The sequence below is a fragment of the Cynocephalus volans genome, chromosome 1, assembly GCF_027409185.1.
Source record: "Cynocephalus volans isolate mCynVol1 chromosome 1, mCynVol1.pri, whole genome shotgun sequence".
Taxonomy (NCBI): Eukaryota; Metazoa; Chordata; class Mammalia; order Dermoptera; family Cynocephalidae; genus Cynocephalus; species Cynocephalus volans.
The window spans coordinates 24,036,005-24,053,624 of NC_084460.1; the positions used below are offsets into that span (position 1 = coordinate 24,036,005).

The 17,620-nt window shown below is 41.1% G+C and overlaps 1 protein-coding gene across 1 annotated transcript in view; it reads left to right on the plus strand.

Annotated features, from left to right (window-relative positions):
• Positions 1 to 5,755: 5,755 nt before the first annotated feature.
• The window catches only part of RNF24 (ring finger protein 24), a 73,958-nt gene continuing 62,093 nt past the window's right edge, over positions 5,756 to 17,620 (plus strand). The window contains exon 1 of the mRNA XM_063111081.1: positions 5,756 to 5,831. The gene's annotated coding sequence lies outside the window, so the exon portion shown is untranslated. The remainder of the gene's footprint in view (positions 5,832 to 17,620) is intronic.

The window sequence follows — 17,620 nt, forward strand, 5'->3', positions numbered from 1 at the left end:
AGTGTTTAGCTGCCAGTGATTCAAAAAGTGAGCAGAAAAGAAAGCCGAGGATCTCAGCATGCAGTGAGTTAATATTCACTAAATGCCCTTGTTCTCCACATGGTACCTTTGTCCTCAGCTGTGCTTGGGGACCCCAGTCCAGAGACCTTCTGTTTTACCCTCCCTAGAGACAAAATTTCCAGCCTTCTGCCTAGTGGAGGAGGGGCCCACAGCCTGGAGAGTGGGAGAGGAGAACTAAGACTTTTTAAATGCCTTCTAATCACCTTTCACCCAGTTCTTATTTTGTTTTGCTCAGTTCCAAAGATACCTAAGACTGCCAATTCCTTTTTTTTTTTTTTTAATTTTTAGGATTTTGCCATAAAAACAGTGCTGTTCTTAGCTTTCCCTGGGTTTTAGTTTTCTTGGGGCTGCTAAGTCAATTACCATCTGTTTTCCGGCTTCCAATTTTTTTTTTTTTTTTTTTTTTTTTTTTTTTTTTTTTGCTATTGTCTCTTCTTCTCTCTGTCCTCATGAGTTTGTGCCTTTTTTAGAAAAGCCCTTTATAGTTGTCTTAGTGAGATTTAGAAGGAACAAAAGTAGATGTATGCACTCAGCTCACCATCTTAGCCTGAAAAAAACTCCAGTGAGGGCCGGCCCGTGGCTCACTTGGGAGAGCGTAGTGCTGACAACACCAAATCAAGTGTTAAGATCCCCTTACCCGTCACCTTTTAAAAAAAAAAAAATCCAGTGGTATTAGGAAGGCATTTCCTCCCATTTCCTCCCAGAATTTCCCTCCTTGTGAGTACCTTTGGATGACAGACAGGCAAGTGAGAGACTCCAAGCAATGGAGCTAAAGGCCTGGGATGGAAGCTGTCTCTCCATGGAGGATAATGCTCCCTTACAAAGTCCAAGCTTCTTCCCTCAGTCATGACTTGAGCCGGCATATGAAGACATAAAAGGCTGAGTCCACATTATGGTCATGTAGGTTGGAAGGGAGAAAGCCAAGATAAACCAGGGAAGTCTGTCTAGATGAGGTGCTGCCACAGCAGGAGGAGCAAAAGATGCTGAGTCTTCTTCTGTGTACAGCATCCTCACCTTCCTGATGAGAGAGCACATCCCTTCCAGATCTGCTTTTATGACTCTGTGATGCCAGAAGTCATTCCAGAAAGCCTGCCTACTTTCTTGACCTGTCCCTCTTTCTTGTCCCTTGCTTTGGGATGAAGTGACAGTGGTTGAGAGCTTTTGAGTAGATTGCCTAGATTGAAATGGAGGAAGAAGAACACCACCATAGCTCCCTTTTCTTAGAACAAGTTGTGGGCATAGATATCATCCCACTTCGCTTCTTTCTCTTTCAAGCTCAGACCTAAGAACTCAGCAGAGAGAAAAGCCAGTGACACAATTAGGTGGGAGAAATCAGGAGGGGCAGAAATTGTGATGATGATGGTGTTCTAATGGTGGTGGCAGTGGTGGGAGCTGCATAACCAGTTGCTTGAAGAGCTAAGCCAGACAACTGCTTAGCTCCCCATCATCCAGGCAGACAATGCTGAGAGCTGTTCTACAAGGTTTCTCAGTGGGTTCCCAGTTGCCCATGGTCAAGTAATTGGCCCATCAACACACCTTAGTATTGGTTTCTCTCCCTTCTATTTCTTGCTTTACCCATTTCTTCATTCCTGTTTCCTGGGATCACTTCCCAAGTAAATTACCTGTAATGGGTATCCTCCAATTCAAAAGTGAGTCTGAGCAGGTAGTACCAACTCTGAGAAGTTGTACATTCTCTCTTCTGCATCTGCAGCTGGCCTCAACTAGGAAGCTGTCACATGGGATCCTGAGCACTTTTATATTTTCAGGAGCTCTGAATTCTGTTTGGGTGATTGGGCCTGTGTGTACCAGAAAGGAACATGGCTTGTTGGTGGCTGGAGAAACAGATTCCCTGGTTCCCACCTCCATTGCTGGCTTGAGGGTGGACACACAGCCAGGCCCAAAGGTACCATGCACACAGGAACCCACTCTTCCTTGCCAACTCTCACTGTTTTACAGTCATGCACACACATCCTGCTTCGGGAAGCAATTCCATCCCTCCATGGGCAGGGTCACATCCCAGCAAGAGGTCCACATGGGCTGTGATGAGGGGAGGACCACTGGGAGAGATCTAGGCAGGAGGAGCCATTTTGGAATTCCTAAATGAAGGGGCTCAGAAAACACAGGAGGACACTTCTTGCTCTCACAGAATTGGTGGGACCCCTCTGCAGGCCTAGTCCAAGGGGTCAAAATATCGTATGGTCAACCCTTGAAGGGGTCATTCAGAACTCTGGGTAACTAAGCAGTTAAGTGATTGACCAATGAGAGGGATGTTTTTCTGAGATGGTTCTCATCACTTAACAAATGGACAGGCAGAGGGACTAGGCTGTGGAGAACTGTTGATTTCTACCTTTTGTTTGAAAGACTATTTTTGCCTTCACCAGTCAGGCAGTCATTCAACAAACTTGTATTTTTTAGTCATCCAAAGATGGCTAAAACCAGCAACTTCTCCCGGTATAGTTATAGCAGCAGAAAGCTTCTGTTCCAAAATTAGTCACAGACATTTTGATTTAAGTTAGATGTCATTTCTTTTCCAGAAGGAATCTTGAAGGACTTCTGACCATATGGGTAGGAACAGAGTTTTCTGAGATGGGTTGGAATGAAGAAAATGCTTTAAAGGAGGTATAATGTAGGAAGAGATGAAAGATATCTGGAGGAAAGGGGGATAGAGAGAAAGAGGGACATTCTTTGAAGCCCTAAAAAATGAAGTCTTCCCCCCCCCAACCATCATGTGGAACAAGTGAACATGTTAGCTGAGAAATCCACCACTTCAAGTCCTGGATGCCTGCTGTTTGGGGGTACTCACCTAAACTCTCCAGAGAAAGCACTGCCCAGACCTCCTCTGATGCACCTGCACTCCCCCACACACATGCATTTTGCCTAGAAAAAGGGGGGTGGTTAGGAGTTGGGGGGGTAGACCCTCGTGCATCACTAAGAAAATAGGATCACAGACCAGCAGATGAATCTCCAGCTAGAGACACCAGAAGACCAAAACTCTGGTTTCTCCCCCAAGGGGAACAAGGAACAAATATTAGTGGGGATGGAAGGGCAAGATTCTGCCATGTGTTGTGGAACTATGATGCCAGGTTCCACCTGTCCAGTCCCAAGGGAAGACTTTGTCTCTGACCCCGAAAGGCAGTTGGGCTAGCTGATGCCTCAACAAAATTGTAATAAGTTGGGTCTCCTTGAAAATAGCAACTAAACATAGTCACTGCTCTTTACATCCTCTCTCTCCCTCTTTTTTTCTTTCTCTCTCCCCTAATTTTCACAAGGACAATGGACATGAAGCTGGAGCCACTCCACCCTTTACCTGACAGCCTACTTGGACTAGTGAATTACTAGCCAAGCTTTCTGAACAAATAAAACAGGTTTCCAAACACAGGGCAGGGGAAGGAAGCCACAAGAAGGGAGGAGAAAGAAAAGGAGCTCAGTCTTTCTCTCCGCTGTGGAGCCTCACTGGCCCAACCAGTGACATCACCTCCACTAATAACAATTGCATGCCCGCTGTACGCCAGTCATCTTCCGAGTTCTGAGGAGACATTGTTCTGAGGAGACATTGCTCTTGCTGTTGCAGGGTTCACATTCTGGTGGGAGAGGAAAAATACAAATGAGTAGTGACCTTGAAGGGTGCCTTGTTCAAGAAGGAAACGGGTACAAGGCACAGGTGGGGATCCCAAAGGAAAGTCTGTCAACAGGTGGGGGCAGGAAGGAAGTCTTCACTGAAAAGTGACTTTTTAAAAATATTTTATTTTTTAAGAGCAGTTTTAGGTTCACAGCAAAATTGAGAGGAAGGTACAGAGATATGTCATACACCCCCTGCCCGAACACATACACAGACTCTCCCATTATCAACATCCACCACCAGAGTGGTGCATTTGTCACAATTGATGAACTTACACTGACACATCATTATCTCCCAAAATCCATACTTTACATTAGGATTCACTTTTGGTGTTGTACATTCTATAGGTTTGGACAAATGCATAATGACATATTTTCACCATTATAGTATCATACGGAGTAGTTTCACTGCCCTAAAAATCCTCTGTGGATTTTTTAGAGGAAAAAGTGATTTTTGCGTGTTGCTTTCCTAGTAGAGGGTACAGCAGGAAACACAGTCACCAAGGGTGAAACACCATGGTGTTGTTCTGTAAATGGCTGGAAAGGAAGGTGCCAGATGGGGCAGGGAAGGAGAAAAAAACAGAAACATGGGCAGATTTGCATATCATGAGAATAAATTTGCATGAGAATGGATTGAGATTTCTGCAACAGCCCAGGGGAGAGATGAGGATTTAGACAGAGTGAGAGGCATCAGCAAATCTCAGTCTAGAAGGCTCTCCAGGTAACTGCTACAATTGAGAGTAGAGAGGGAAGTGCTGCCCCCAGCTTCCTGGCTTGAGTGGCAGGGATAATGTGGGTCCACAGCAGTGTGACAGGTAGTTTCAGAAGAAGAATAGGGCTCCCACACCCTTGCTCTAGCCACACTCTCCCTAGCACATGCCTCTACCAATCTCTCGTCTTGGCGGACTGTGGTTATTGGGTGGCAGGTTATTTTTTGAGATGTTCACTGATGGATGCTTCCCTGTTTACTTCCCCCTTGCCTTGGAGGTTTATGGTTTGCCAAAGCACAAGCAACGTGCCTGCAGGCACTTTCCATGATGATGTTTGCTTCCCAAAGTTAAGCTACTGAGCTATTTATGGTTTATGTGACGGGGCTGGGAGGGTAGGAGAAGAAAAGAGAACCTCAGAGGGAGAACATGCGGACTGAGGAGAAAGGGGCAATCATTTCTGCAAGCCCTGAGCTGCAGTGCCCACACACTCAGCTGAAGAGCCTCAGAAGGGATGGCTGTGAGGCCTGTCACAGGCTCCCAGCCTCTCGCAAGATTTCAATGCCCCAGGAGTGGCAGAGCCAAGGGCCTTGGAACAAGAGTGTCTCCGCAGACTACATCGCCTGCTAAAGACAAGAGGACTCCCCAGACCCTAGGTCTTGGTATTACAGGAAGAACTGAGCCTCCCAAAACCCGGCGTCAATTTCTTGCTTGCCCTGTGGAATGGGAAGTGGGGGCTTAGGGACCTACGTAGATGTACCTTTTTTTTTTTTTTTTAGATGTAAATAAATATAAAGAATACACTGTTCCTTGTACACACTTCATCTGGGCAGAGTCTGGGTCTCATCCATCACCGCGATCTCAGCACTTAGCTGAGAGGACCTGCAGAAGGAGGGACAGATTGAGGAAGGGCCGGTGTGCACCGTCTCCCATCAAACTAATGGGCACCCGTGCCCATTCCTGTGCCCCCGGGACTGTCAGGCTGGATGCTAGGAAGGAGGTGGCGTTCCAAACTTTCACTCTTAAAAATGCTTACAGGGCATGAAAAAATACCAAGTAGTCTACGGAGAGGGTCTACCCGGCGCAATTCCGCCCATGGGACAGCTCCAGAGAGAGGGGTGTAACCTGCCAACGGGGCGCGACCTAGCCAGGCCGAGGAGAGCCGCGCCTGCGTACTGCAGACACTGAAGCCGCCGCGCCCTCAGCGAGGTGGGCGGGCACTGCCCGGGCATCCGGGTCCCTCACCCCGCCTCCGCTGCATGAATGAGAGGCGCGGCGCCCGCCCCTCCCCCGCTGGGCCCGCCCCTCGCCCGGGCCGCCGAGCGCAGTCTGCTGTCGCCACCTCAGCCGCTCTTGGTCTGGACTGACGCTTGCTGCCTGCAGCCCGCAGCCCGCCGCTGGGCGTTGACGGTCCCGCACACCCGCCACCGCCGCCGGCGTGCCCGCGTAAGTGAACAAGAGAGGACTGGGGCGCGAGGGCCGCCTCCCCGGGGCTGGGGCTTGAGGGTCGGAGCGGGTTCCAGTTCGGGATGCTGAGGAGACAGCGGGCCCGCGCCGGCCTCCCCCGCACACTCTCTGGGCACCTCAGAGGGTCCAACGGGGGGCGGAAAGGTGAGACGGCGGCCCCTGGCCCGGGAGGGACGTGGAAAGAGGGTCCGGCGCGGCCCCGGGGCCTGAGGGTGAGTCCCGCACAAAGGGCGGCGCGGGGCTGTCACTGGGAGGTCACAGAGGGAGGGTTCTCGGCCCCCGGAGCGTCCCGTTCACCCGAGCCCCGGTGTCTGTCCCCGGGCGTGGGAGGCGGCTGGGATGAGCAGAGAGGCGAGGAGGAGGATGAGGAGGACGGCTGCCTCGGCGTCGGCGGTGGGAACGCGCCTTGGGGGGCGCGGCGTGGCAGTGTTTTCCTGGTCCCGGTCCACTTCTCCCCTTTCTTTGTGGTGCTGTCTCGTGCCCGGTTGTCATAGTGTGCGTGGCAATGGTCTGGGTTGAGATCTCTAGCCTTGCCTTACTCGTTAATGAAAGTCATACGGGGGCTTCATCATCTGTGGGTGGGGGGCGTATGTGCTTCCACAGGCTGGAGAATTGAGGACCCTCCTTTGTTTCGGGAGACCTAGTGTGTGTGTGTGTCCTATGAAATGAAAGAATTGATCGATCGTGCAAAAGGGTATAAGGAAAAAAAGGGAGGGGGAGGGGAGAGACATAACTTAATTCACACCTTTATCCACTCTGTCTCTGGTGTTATTTCAAACAGCAATTTTTGGTTTCTCACTGTAAAACCACTAGGTATTGTTAATTGAAAAATGTATGTCTGTGTTCTCATGTATTTGTATATCTAGAACACTTTGCTTTTTGGGTTTAGTTAATGGCAATCTACTCATATCTATGTACACGGTAATACTCTAACATACAGGACACTGCTTTCTAGATTTAGTTAATTAATAATATGTCTATATACTTATATAAAGATCTACAGGAATACTCCAGTACATCTAGGACGCTCTTCTGGGCTCCGAGTACAAGCAGATTTTGTTTCTTCCTGCCTCTCTGTGTTAATAAGAAGGTGGTCCAGCAGGTTCTCTCCACCTCCCTTTTTTTTTTTTTTTTTTTTTTTTTCATCTTGATGCTTTGGCAAAGGGTTTTATTACATATTACCCTGGCATGTGCCCTTGCTTTGATCTGAATTTTCCTGTGCTCTGTTGTATGGTTGTATAGCCCAGCTCAATGGCTCCTCTTACAGGACTACTGGAAAACAGAACACCTTTTTTCATTGTCCTCTTCCCCAGAGAGAGAAGGAAGCTTTTCAGGTTCCCACAGAATTAGGCTGTAAGACTGACTTTGTTGTCTTGGTAAAGTTATGAGGAGTCACAGGTGATGTACACCAGTTAAAAAGAGGCTATTGTGATGGCACCAGCTGTTGCTTGCTATTTTGCTTTTAAATCAGATAATACAAATTTTAGACGAGAGTTGCTACTTTGGTTGCTTGATGATTTTTAGTTTCTTTTTTACCCTTATAATTTTTCAGAGTGTTGGGAAATTAGCTAAACTGAAAATAAGAAATACACCTCTAAAATATCTTTTAATTTTGATCTTTTGACTCAAAATAGTGGTGGCTAAAAAAAAACTTGAGAAGCTTATATTGGATGATGATATGAATAATTGGACGGGTTCAGTTTTCTTTATGATTCTCTTTAAGATTATTTTTGAATCACATGTCTTTTAATTCCTAGTAGTTTCCAGTGCAAAATGAAATTAAATTAAGCCGTGTTCCATAGCATCTGTTTATGTATATTCCCTCTGTTAGAAGACATTTGCTTTTAATTTGGAGGGGAAATTTTCCATTGGTTGGATCAGCATCTATTATTCTTGGTATTACCTTATTTCACCATGTTCAAATTCTTTTTTTGTAAGAGTTAAAATTAGTGAAAGTTGATTTTTCAATTGGAGACATTTTGGTTTTATGATATAAGATTTAAATAAATTTTAATATCAGTGAATTTAACTCAGGTAAGTTAACTTAAAAACAAGAGCTTTATCAGCTAGTGTCACTAATTTTGAAGCAACCCAAGTACATTTATAAACTGCCTGTCTTGACTGCATAAGACATTTTTTAGGAGTCCTCTTAAAGCAAACCATAAGGGGAAGTTCTTTGATAAACAGAGTGGTATAACCGGAATTATCACTGAAATAGGCTTGCATAGTACTGCAATCTCATGGAACTTTAATTTTGCAAGAGTGACTGACCTATTTTCTATATAAACAAAGGAACCTATATACAGCCTGGACTTCCTATTAAGTATTCTGTTAATCACATTCTCTAACCAGCACATAGTTTAGCATTTCTGTAGTATGATGATTGAAGAAAAATTCTGAAATAACTTCTGTATCATCAGAACAGATTAAATTATGTTAAATACTGTCTTGGTAGCTAATATGTTATTTACATTCATTAGAATATTAATATTGTTATGTTAGTGATGGTAATATGATATAAAACTATGGTGATACTTTGTTAACCAAAACTAGGATCCATTATCCTTCCAGCAATTATTTGATAAGTAAACATTTTTTCTATTGAGTATTCTCTATCAATAATTGTTTTCTGTTTTGAATGGCAGTTTATTCTAAAATCAGTATTATTATAATGTATTAGCATGAAATTGATATTTTTTAGATTCAGAAATGATAAAAAAAATTTCATATGGTTTAATCACTGTCAATTCTAAACAGTTCCTTCTGTTATTTACCTTTATATTTATTTTATTTTTAATGTTTATACTGCTATTTCTCGGTTCTTCACCTTTGGATATTATCTGTGGACTTCTAGTTTGAAAGTTGAAGACTTAGTTGACCTACGCAACCATCCTTCCTGCTCATACCTATCCTTTACAGTTCCAAGGTAAGGCAGTACTCAATATTCATATGACTAGAACAGTGTACCTGTTATTCACAGATGGGTCATGTAGGGTACTCTTACTACATATTCTTCTTCTACAACTTTTGTTTCTCCTGAATTAAGTAATTGCCTCTTTTGTTTGTTTTTCATTTGCTGAATTTTCTGTCAGTCACTAATTCATTCTCAAACTCTATGACAACCGATAATCTTTCAACATTTTCAGGCAGTCTCTCAGTTTCTTTTCTTTTTCCCAGGAAATGGTCCTGCTGGAGCCTTTCCTCTCCTACTCCAGTCTGGATTGGTTTGCTTTCTGGACTACTGCACAGTGTCATCCTGGGACTTCCCTTTGTCATCATAACGGGAATTCCCCTTGCCCTCCTCCTGTGCTGGATCCCGCATCTTTCTTATTCTTTAGTAGCTTCCTGACAAAAAGAGCACAAAGTTTGAAATTCCTTCCTGAATTCAGACGTTGCATGTCTGGAAATGCCTTCATTTTACCCTCACACTTGAATGGTGGTTTAGCTTCGTGCTGAATTCTAGATTGAAAATTAGCATACCTCTTTTGAAGGCGTTGTTCCATTAGTTTCCAGTGTTGCTGTTGAGAAGTCTAATGCCATTCTAATCCTCTTTCCCTTTTTTCTCCCATTCCAGAAGATTTTAGGATCTTGAGTTTATCCCTGGCATTCCTGATATTTCGTTATATACCTTGGTATAGGTCTTGTTCTTTCCTTTTGCTTGTGGGACAGATTATATTTTCCAAAAATGACTATACATATATGTAGATACATTTACACACCTACCATCTCACCCAATATGCTATGCTTTGTGTTGTTGACATGCCTCCATCAAGAAGCAAGGACTTTATTTTTCCTCCCGTTGAAGCTATGCAGACATGAATTCTCCCCAGAGTGTTTTGGGTCTTGGTTTCATGCTTTCGGAGTGTAGCTGGATGATCAAGAGCATGCAGCTGGCATTGCTAGGTGCCCAGAACCAGCAGTCCAGCATCCACCTTCCCATTTGCCTTGTGACCGCTGTTCAAGCATTTTGAGATTAAGCTGTGGATGAATGTGTATTCATTGGGGGCAGGGGGACATTGTTTTGTTTTTTACTTTAACATCAGAGAGCGTTTCTTTAGAATCAACATGAAAACTATCAGGTGCATTTTTAAAAATCCACCTTAGGAAATGACAGAACCATTAATGACTAAAAAAGAAACTATCTTTAAGCTTCATGATTAAATATGTCATGACTAAATGTGACAAATATATTGTTTGTAAGAATTTCAGTGATGAGAAGATGGAGACAAGTGGAGCTGCCTAGACCACAGCTTCACTGGACATTGTCAGTATCTTTGTATTTATCTCATGGTGTATATATATTTTAAATATCCTTTTTTTACCCATAAATTTCTGCTTTTTACATCCACCTATCCTCATCTAGCTTTTCCATGAGTGTACCTGAGTGGCTGTATATTACTAGAGAACTTCTGATTCATGACCAAAAATCTGAAGTGGATGCTTAGCACCACCTTGCAAAACTGCCACTGATTCCTAGGATCTTTTTGCCTATAACTATTTTGTAACTTCTTCCCATTCCTTAATCTCATTAGCAGCCTATCCCTCCCCATGCTGATAAGCTGACCTCATACTTCATTGAGGGTTTAGAAGACATCAGATGGAAATCCTTCATCTTCCCTTCACCAAATCTAAAAATCTGCCTCCTATAAGACCCATGTTTTCTGTCTTCCTTCTGTCAGAGGCCAGCTCTTCTTCCTACCATTTTCCTCCCCCATACATTTAATACCTCATACCCCCTCGTACCTTATAGCTCCTGCATTATTGCCCTCTCTCTTGTATCATCAGCAACTCTACAGGAGACTGTCCATGTCACCATACACACATGCTCTGATGTTGCCCATCTTTAGAAACAGAATAGAAAATTACAACAAATGACTTTCCTCCCAACCTGCCATCCAACAACCCCTTCTGTTTACCTTCATGGTTATACGTCTCAAAAGAGAAGTCCACATTTTCTCCCTACCTTCTCTGTAGTATGTTTCACTCTGAAATTCTGTTGTTGACTGATTTTTCTTTTTTTTTTGTCTCTTACCCCCACTGGAATGTCAGCTCCAGGAAGGCAAGGGCCTCATTTGTATCTGTCCTGTTTACCACCGCGTCCCCTAGGATAGCAGCTGGCACAAGTACCTATTCAATATATGGGCAAAAAAGACCACAACTAGCATTTTTAACCTGGTAAAATGGCTCTTGCTTTTTAAAAATTTCCAACAAAATCCATTTTCATTTTCTTTTTTTAATTACCACTTTTTGCTATACTTAGAGTTTAAAAATTATGAACACTGTATTAATGATGAAATTTTCACTGTGTTACATTGCATTTCATTTTTCCATTAAGTATGATTCAATATTGGTATTCTTGCACCCGGATTCTGGTGTCAGACTGCTTGGAGTTGAATTCCAGCTCTTTCACTTTTTGTCATATGACCTTAGCAAATTTTCTAACCTCTCTCCTCATCTGTAAGACGGAAATAATAGTACTCCTCATGTGTTTGCTATTGTGTCAAATGAGATAACATGTAAAGTGCTAAACTCAGTACTTCACACAGGGGTACACTCAATGAAAAATAATTATAATTATTAGTAATACAGCTTCCTCCAATTTATAATATTTGACTCTGACTTGGTCTCTGTAATATTTCTGTTCAGAATACTTATATCTCCTAGTGTATATTGGCCATGAATATCACCCAGCTGTTTTTTATTTTGTGTTCTTTTCTAATTCCTTGCCTCTCTATTACCCAGATTACCCCGTGTTATAGATTGGTAAAATGATCTATAGTTGATAAATGAGCCCCCCATAACACTTCCCAGCAGTTTGGTCATTTGATAAATCATTTTGGTCACTTGATAAAATATTTTTGTTCTCTGTTTATTTGTCTTGCTTAGAGCTGAGGTTCCCTCTTCATGTTATTCCACATTAAGTTTTCTTATTTCTGGAGGTGGATCTTTTAAATTATGTTAACAGATTTTTTTTTTTAAGTAGCTCTGATACTCTGTTGTTTTCACCTGCTATCTAGCTGGGAAGGTAAATATATGTTTTAATACAAAGTCCACTCTGAGGGCCACATGAGGGCTACAAACAGGCTTTGTAGAAGTTCAGAGTACAGAGAGTCAGGTCCTGCCAGCCTTAAGAGATTCTTACAACTTTTCTGCATGTTAAATTGCCTATTTTAGCTTATTCCCTTATTTTATTTGTCTTGATTTTTATTTTGAAAGTTTGCTTAATAATCATGGGAATAACTTAGATTTTAAGAAAGATAATATACAAACTAAAATTGGGAACAATTTTTAGTCTTAGAAATTGTTTCTTGAAGTAATTGACTTAGCAGTTGCTCTGCCTCTTTCTTTTCTTAGCTAGTCAGGTAGTGGGGACTCTTCCAGTTATCCGAGCATTTCAGACCTCAGAGTGTAGTATTGGGTAAATCAAGGGTTCTAAAAGAATGCCAGATGGTTTGAAAGGAATTGTGAACACTCCAACTACTGCAGTCCTTTGAAAGCCAGCTGGCTGAGTCTACTCTGCTCTAAAGGTAGGAACCAGACGCCTTTTGCCATGCCAGCTGGCTCAGGAGTAGCTGGCCAGTGGCCTTACTTTTGCTTTCCCACTCTTGGGAAAGTCAGCCTGGGCCCTCCATCTGCCCTAAGAATAGGCTAACACCAGAGAGTTGCACCGTGCCTCCATTGTGCTCCAGGGAGTTGGGGCAAGCCTGTAGCAGCAAGGGAAAGGAAGCTACTTTTTAGATAGCATTACAAGTAAACCTCATGTTAAGTTAGGAATTTGCTCTGGAAAAGTTTAATGCAACTTGAATTTTTATGGATTCAGTGCTGTTAAGTGTGTTAGAGTTGCTTACTACTAAAGGAACTACAGTGAATGTTTTATATTTAAGTAACTTCCAGTTTACTTGCTTTCAATGTTCCCGTTTTCATTTATTAACTTTTCTCAAAGTGAGATTTGCCTGTTCTTTTGTCATCTCCTTCTTCTTCTAAAGTTGTGGTCACTTGGATTAGTAAAATTTTTCATCTTGTCATAAAGCTTGTTTCTATATAAACCATAGGCTTCTGTAGAAGGTTATATATGTATATTGTATTAAAATATGTCTCTCATTTTCTCTGTTATTATGTTTTCCTAATTAAACAGGTGCTTGTATCAGATACAGTTCTTCACCATCTTTAGCAAATTTAGTGTCATAATAGTTTAATTGAAAACACAAGAAAGTGCAAATGTGGCACTGCGAGTATAATGAGCATTCAGTTTATTTGATGACAGTATTCACTGAATTCTCAGTATTCACTGAATTCTCAAAATTAATAGATTCACCACTGTCTATCAGTATGCTTTAAGTTGCCTTAAAAAGATTTTTTTTGAGATTTGGAGATTGATTGATGGCGTATTACCTGTATTTCTTAAATTCATCTACAGAAATCAAAAAGCATTATAAAGTACTTGTATCTATTTATTGTTCCTTTCCAAATCTGAGCATGTGAATTATGCTCAGTGATATAAACTTGAAGTAGAATCCAGATATCTTATCTAAATAGTCTCTTCATCTTGGACTGGGTGAAAAAGTTTGGCAGATAGTGAAATACCAAATTATGAGTGAATGTAGTTTGTGGGAAATAGGTGGGAAGGGAAATCAAAGGTGTAGACTTTCATTCTTTTTCTTTAGCACAAAAGAAATTGCAAAATTTCTTCAGAAATATGTTGGAAATCTCATGTGTGGCTATAATTAAGTAAAATTTTTTACTCAAATTTGTTGATTATCCCTGAACAAAAGGCCAGAAGGAATTTTGGAATTTTTGTGGTAGTGAGAAAGATTATTTAAAAAAAAACAGAACAGTATATCAATAGCCAGGGGTAATATTGTACACAGAAAATCCTTATTCGCATTAGTTAACCTATACTAAAAATCTTTTATGCCAGTAGCTTTACATGTACTGCTTTTTCACGCTTATAACAACCCTTAAAGGGTTGTTTATGGATGATAAACAACAAAGTAACATGTTCAGGTTCACAAGGTCAGAGCCCAGTTTTATAACCCAGACCTTCACAAGAATATAGTGTCTTTACTATTCAGATGCTATCCTGCACCAGCACTTCTGGAGGGCTATTACTGATAAAGGAAGTTCAGAGAACTTTGCAGAGAATAGCTGGAGAATAAGGAGTGATGCAGGGCGGGTGGGGGGGGGCAGGCGTCTACTTTTTTTTTTTTAATCTCTTCTGATACTCTTGCAAAACCACTGCAATAAGTAGGAGTGACTTGTTAGAATTAGAATGGAGCAAAAGGGGTATCTGAGTTTCCTTGGGTTGCCATAACAAATTACCACAAACTTGGTAGCTGAAAACAATAGAAACTTATTCTCTTGTAGTTCTGGAAGCCAGAAGTCTGAAATCAAGGTGTCAGGGCTGCTGCACTCCCTGCAAATACTGGAAGAGAATCCTTCCTTGCTTCTTTCAGCTTCTGGTGACTTCGTGCATTCCAATCTTTGCTTTTATCTTTACGTGGCCTTTTCTTCTTTCTCTCTCTTGTAAAGACACATGTCACTGGATTTAGAGTCCACCCAAGTAACCCAAAATCTTCTCAGTCTCCAGATCTTTAACTACATCTGCAAAGACCCTTTTCCCAAATTAAGTCACATTCACATGTTCCTGGGGTTAAGACATGGATATATCTTTGTGGGGGGGCACCATTCAACTCACTACAAGGGGTAAGAACTTCGTTGGTGATAATTTTCAGTTTGACTACTGTGTCACACAGAATCCCAGATTAGCCAAAGTATTCAGTAGACGACGATACAAAATGGGGGAAAGTATTGAAAGTATAAAAAAACAGAAGACTGGGGCCGGCCTGTGGCTCACTTGGGAGAGTGCAGTGCTGATAGCACCAAGGCCACAGGTTCAGATCCTATATAGGGATGGCCGGTTAGCTCACTGGTTGAGCGTGGTGCTGACAACACCAAACCAAGGGTTAAGATCCCCTTGCCGGTCATCTTTAAAAAAAAAAAGCAGAAGACTGAAGTTCACTCACATGAAGGGTTAGGGGATCAAGGCAGGTTTCTTGGAGGTTGTATTGCTTAAACAGATCATGAATGACGGACACATTTTTATCAGATCGTTGGGAATCACCGGGGGTGTATAGATAGTAGAAGTATCAAGAACAAAGATAAGGAAGTATCTTTAGGGTACCATAACTAATGCATTTGACTAAAATGTGGTTAGAGAAACAGTGGAAAATGAAGTTGAAAAGTCCGACCCAAGTCATAGAAGGCCTTTAGTGTTGAGCTGATGAACTGGTACTGTACTTGGTTTAGAGTTGCTTGTCCATGAGAACATTGTATTGCAAGAGTTTCTGATAGGGGCCTTCAGACCTATGATAAAACTCTTTTTTTAAAAAAAAATAGGGTTTTTTTTATAGGAAGATTTTCAGAGGGGTCCATAACCCCAAAGAAAAGGTTAAGAAACCACTGCTTTATTAGAAATGAAATGTTTTATACTTTGAAGATGTTTCTGGAAGACTATTGATTTGGTCTGTTTTACTTTGAACTACTTGGAAGATCATTTGAAAATTGGGCTCCAAAGAACCTTAGTCAGTACTCTCTGTGGAATACATTGTGAATGTTACATACTAAAAGTGAAAATACTATTTCAGGAGGGATGTGAAGAGGGCCTTGGATTCTTAGAAAAGTAATCACATGATAGCACAAAAAGAAAAATAGCATTCCGTTCAGAATACAGCTGTGACTTCTGCTTTCTGTGTCTCAATTTTCTCTATTTCAATTCACTATTACCATCCATTTAGAACTCTAGAATTATATAAAAGCATGACACAGTTTTGAGGGGAAGAAATAGACAGCTGCATTCCTAAAAGGGTTTTTGTGGTTTTTTTGTATTCTATAAAACTGCTTGGTTTTTGCTGTTAATTTCCAGTGAAATAACTTTAGGAATAAAACAGTGTTTATATAATATAACTATCTGATCATATTAAACAAGGAGAAAATTGATATTTTCCATATATCTCATTCCACTTCGAAATCAACTACTCTGTAAATTTTTTCATTGATCCCTTTATTTTCTGCCTGAGATTAATATTACTTAATAAATTTATCTGTACTGTTTTTCAGACTTCTCTGCTAGTGAGGTTCTTCTTTTTAAATTTTTTTATTATAAAAAATTGTAAACACACTCAAAAGTAGAGAGATAGTACAACGTATTCCCATATGCCCATCACTCAGATTCAGCAATTAACAGGACTTTGTCACATTTGTTTCATTTATCCTTTCTCTTTTACCTTTCTTTGCTGAGGTATTTTAAAGCAAACACCAGACATTCACCCTGGCATACTTCTAATATGCATCTCTGAAAAATAAGGACATTGTCTTATAGAACCAAAATATCATTCTCATGATATAAAAATAAAATTAATAAAATTAATAGTTACTCCTTGGTATCATCTAATAGCTTGACCCTATTCAGCTTTGCCCAATTGTCTCAAGAATATCTTTTTAAGGGGTGGTTTGTTCACACTGGTATTCAAAGCCCACAGATCACATTCAGTCGTTTTGTCTCTTATGCCTATTTTGATCTACGGCAGTTCCTCCTCCCCCTTTTTTTGTTTCATGTTGTGGACTTGTTGCAAGAACTAGGTCAGTTATCCTGTGGAATTTCTCACATTTGGGATTTGTCTGCTTGCTTCATCATGGTGTCAGTTTGTTGCTCTGTTCCTTGTATTTCCTATAAATGGAGGTTAACTCTAGAGGCTTGATTAAAATCAAATTTAAATTTCTTGGCAAGAATGCTTACTAGGTGCTTAACATTACATCACATCCAGAGGCCTGTTGTGTCTGGCTGCCCAACTTCTAGTCTTGCTAAAAGACCCCACTGATAGTCATATCAGTATAAGTTATTTCATCTGTGATGGCACAATGGTGATTTTTCTTATTCTGTCATCTCTTCCACGTTTATTAGCAGGAATTCTGTAAAGAAGACCTCTACCTCATTGACTAAGGCTGTTTGGGGTTACCTTGAAGTACAGTTTGTGTGAGGGATTGCAAAGTAATTTTATGCTACTGTGTTCTTAATAAAAGATAATGAGTTTTAATCGGAATAAACAGAATTGAGTTGATTGAATTCAGGATTTAATCTTTAGTTTTAATGAGTGCTACAATGAAATTCTGAGTGCTGTAGCAAAATGTGAATGATTGCTTTTCTGTTACAACTGAGATATGTACTCCAATACCTGTGAAAGTTAAAGGTGGAGAAATATGAAAGCCTTTTGTAGACTAGAATAAAGGAGTAGACAGGAAAGAGTACTAGATTAGGATAAAAAATTAGGGAATTCCCAGAGTCGATTTGGCCTAGCCCCTCTTCCTTAAATGCAACTGGTTATCTAATCTGTTCATTGTTCATAGACTAGAATATTTGACAGGATAAATACCAGTAAGTTCCTATATAGGTCCTGAGTCTAAAATCAAAGACAAATGATAAAGAAATAAACACTTCAAAAATATTGTTTTTAAATTTATTTTCTCAATAAGATAAAAAGGAAAATAGTGATGACCATATTGGAGTATGTTTTTCTAGACCTGTTTGCTTCTTAAGCGAGATATTATTTTTAGAGAGCTAAATCTTTGATCTAAAACTGGATTACAAAGAGAACTCTGCTCCCCTCCTTTTCCCATCCCTGCTCCCTCCTCCCTTAACTGAAATTAAGAAAATTTATTTTTTATAATACTCAACAATCTCACTTGCCCAATTTTTATTTCTCAGAAATATT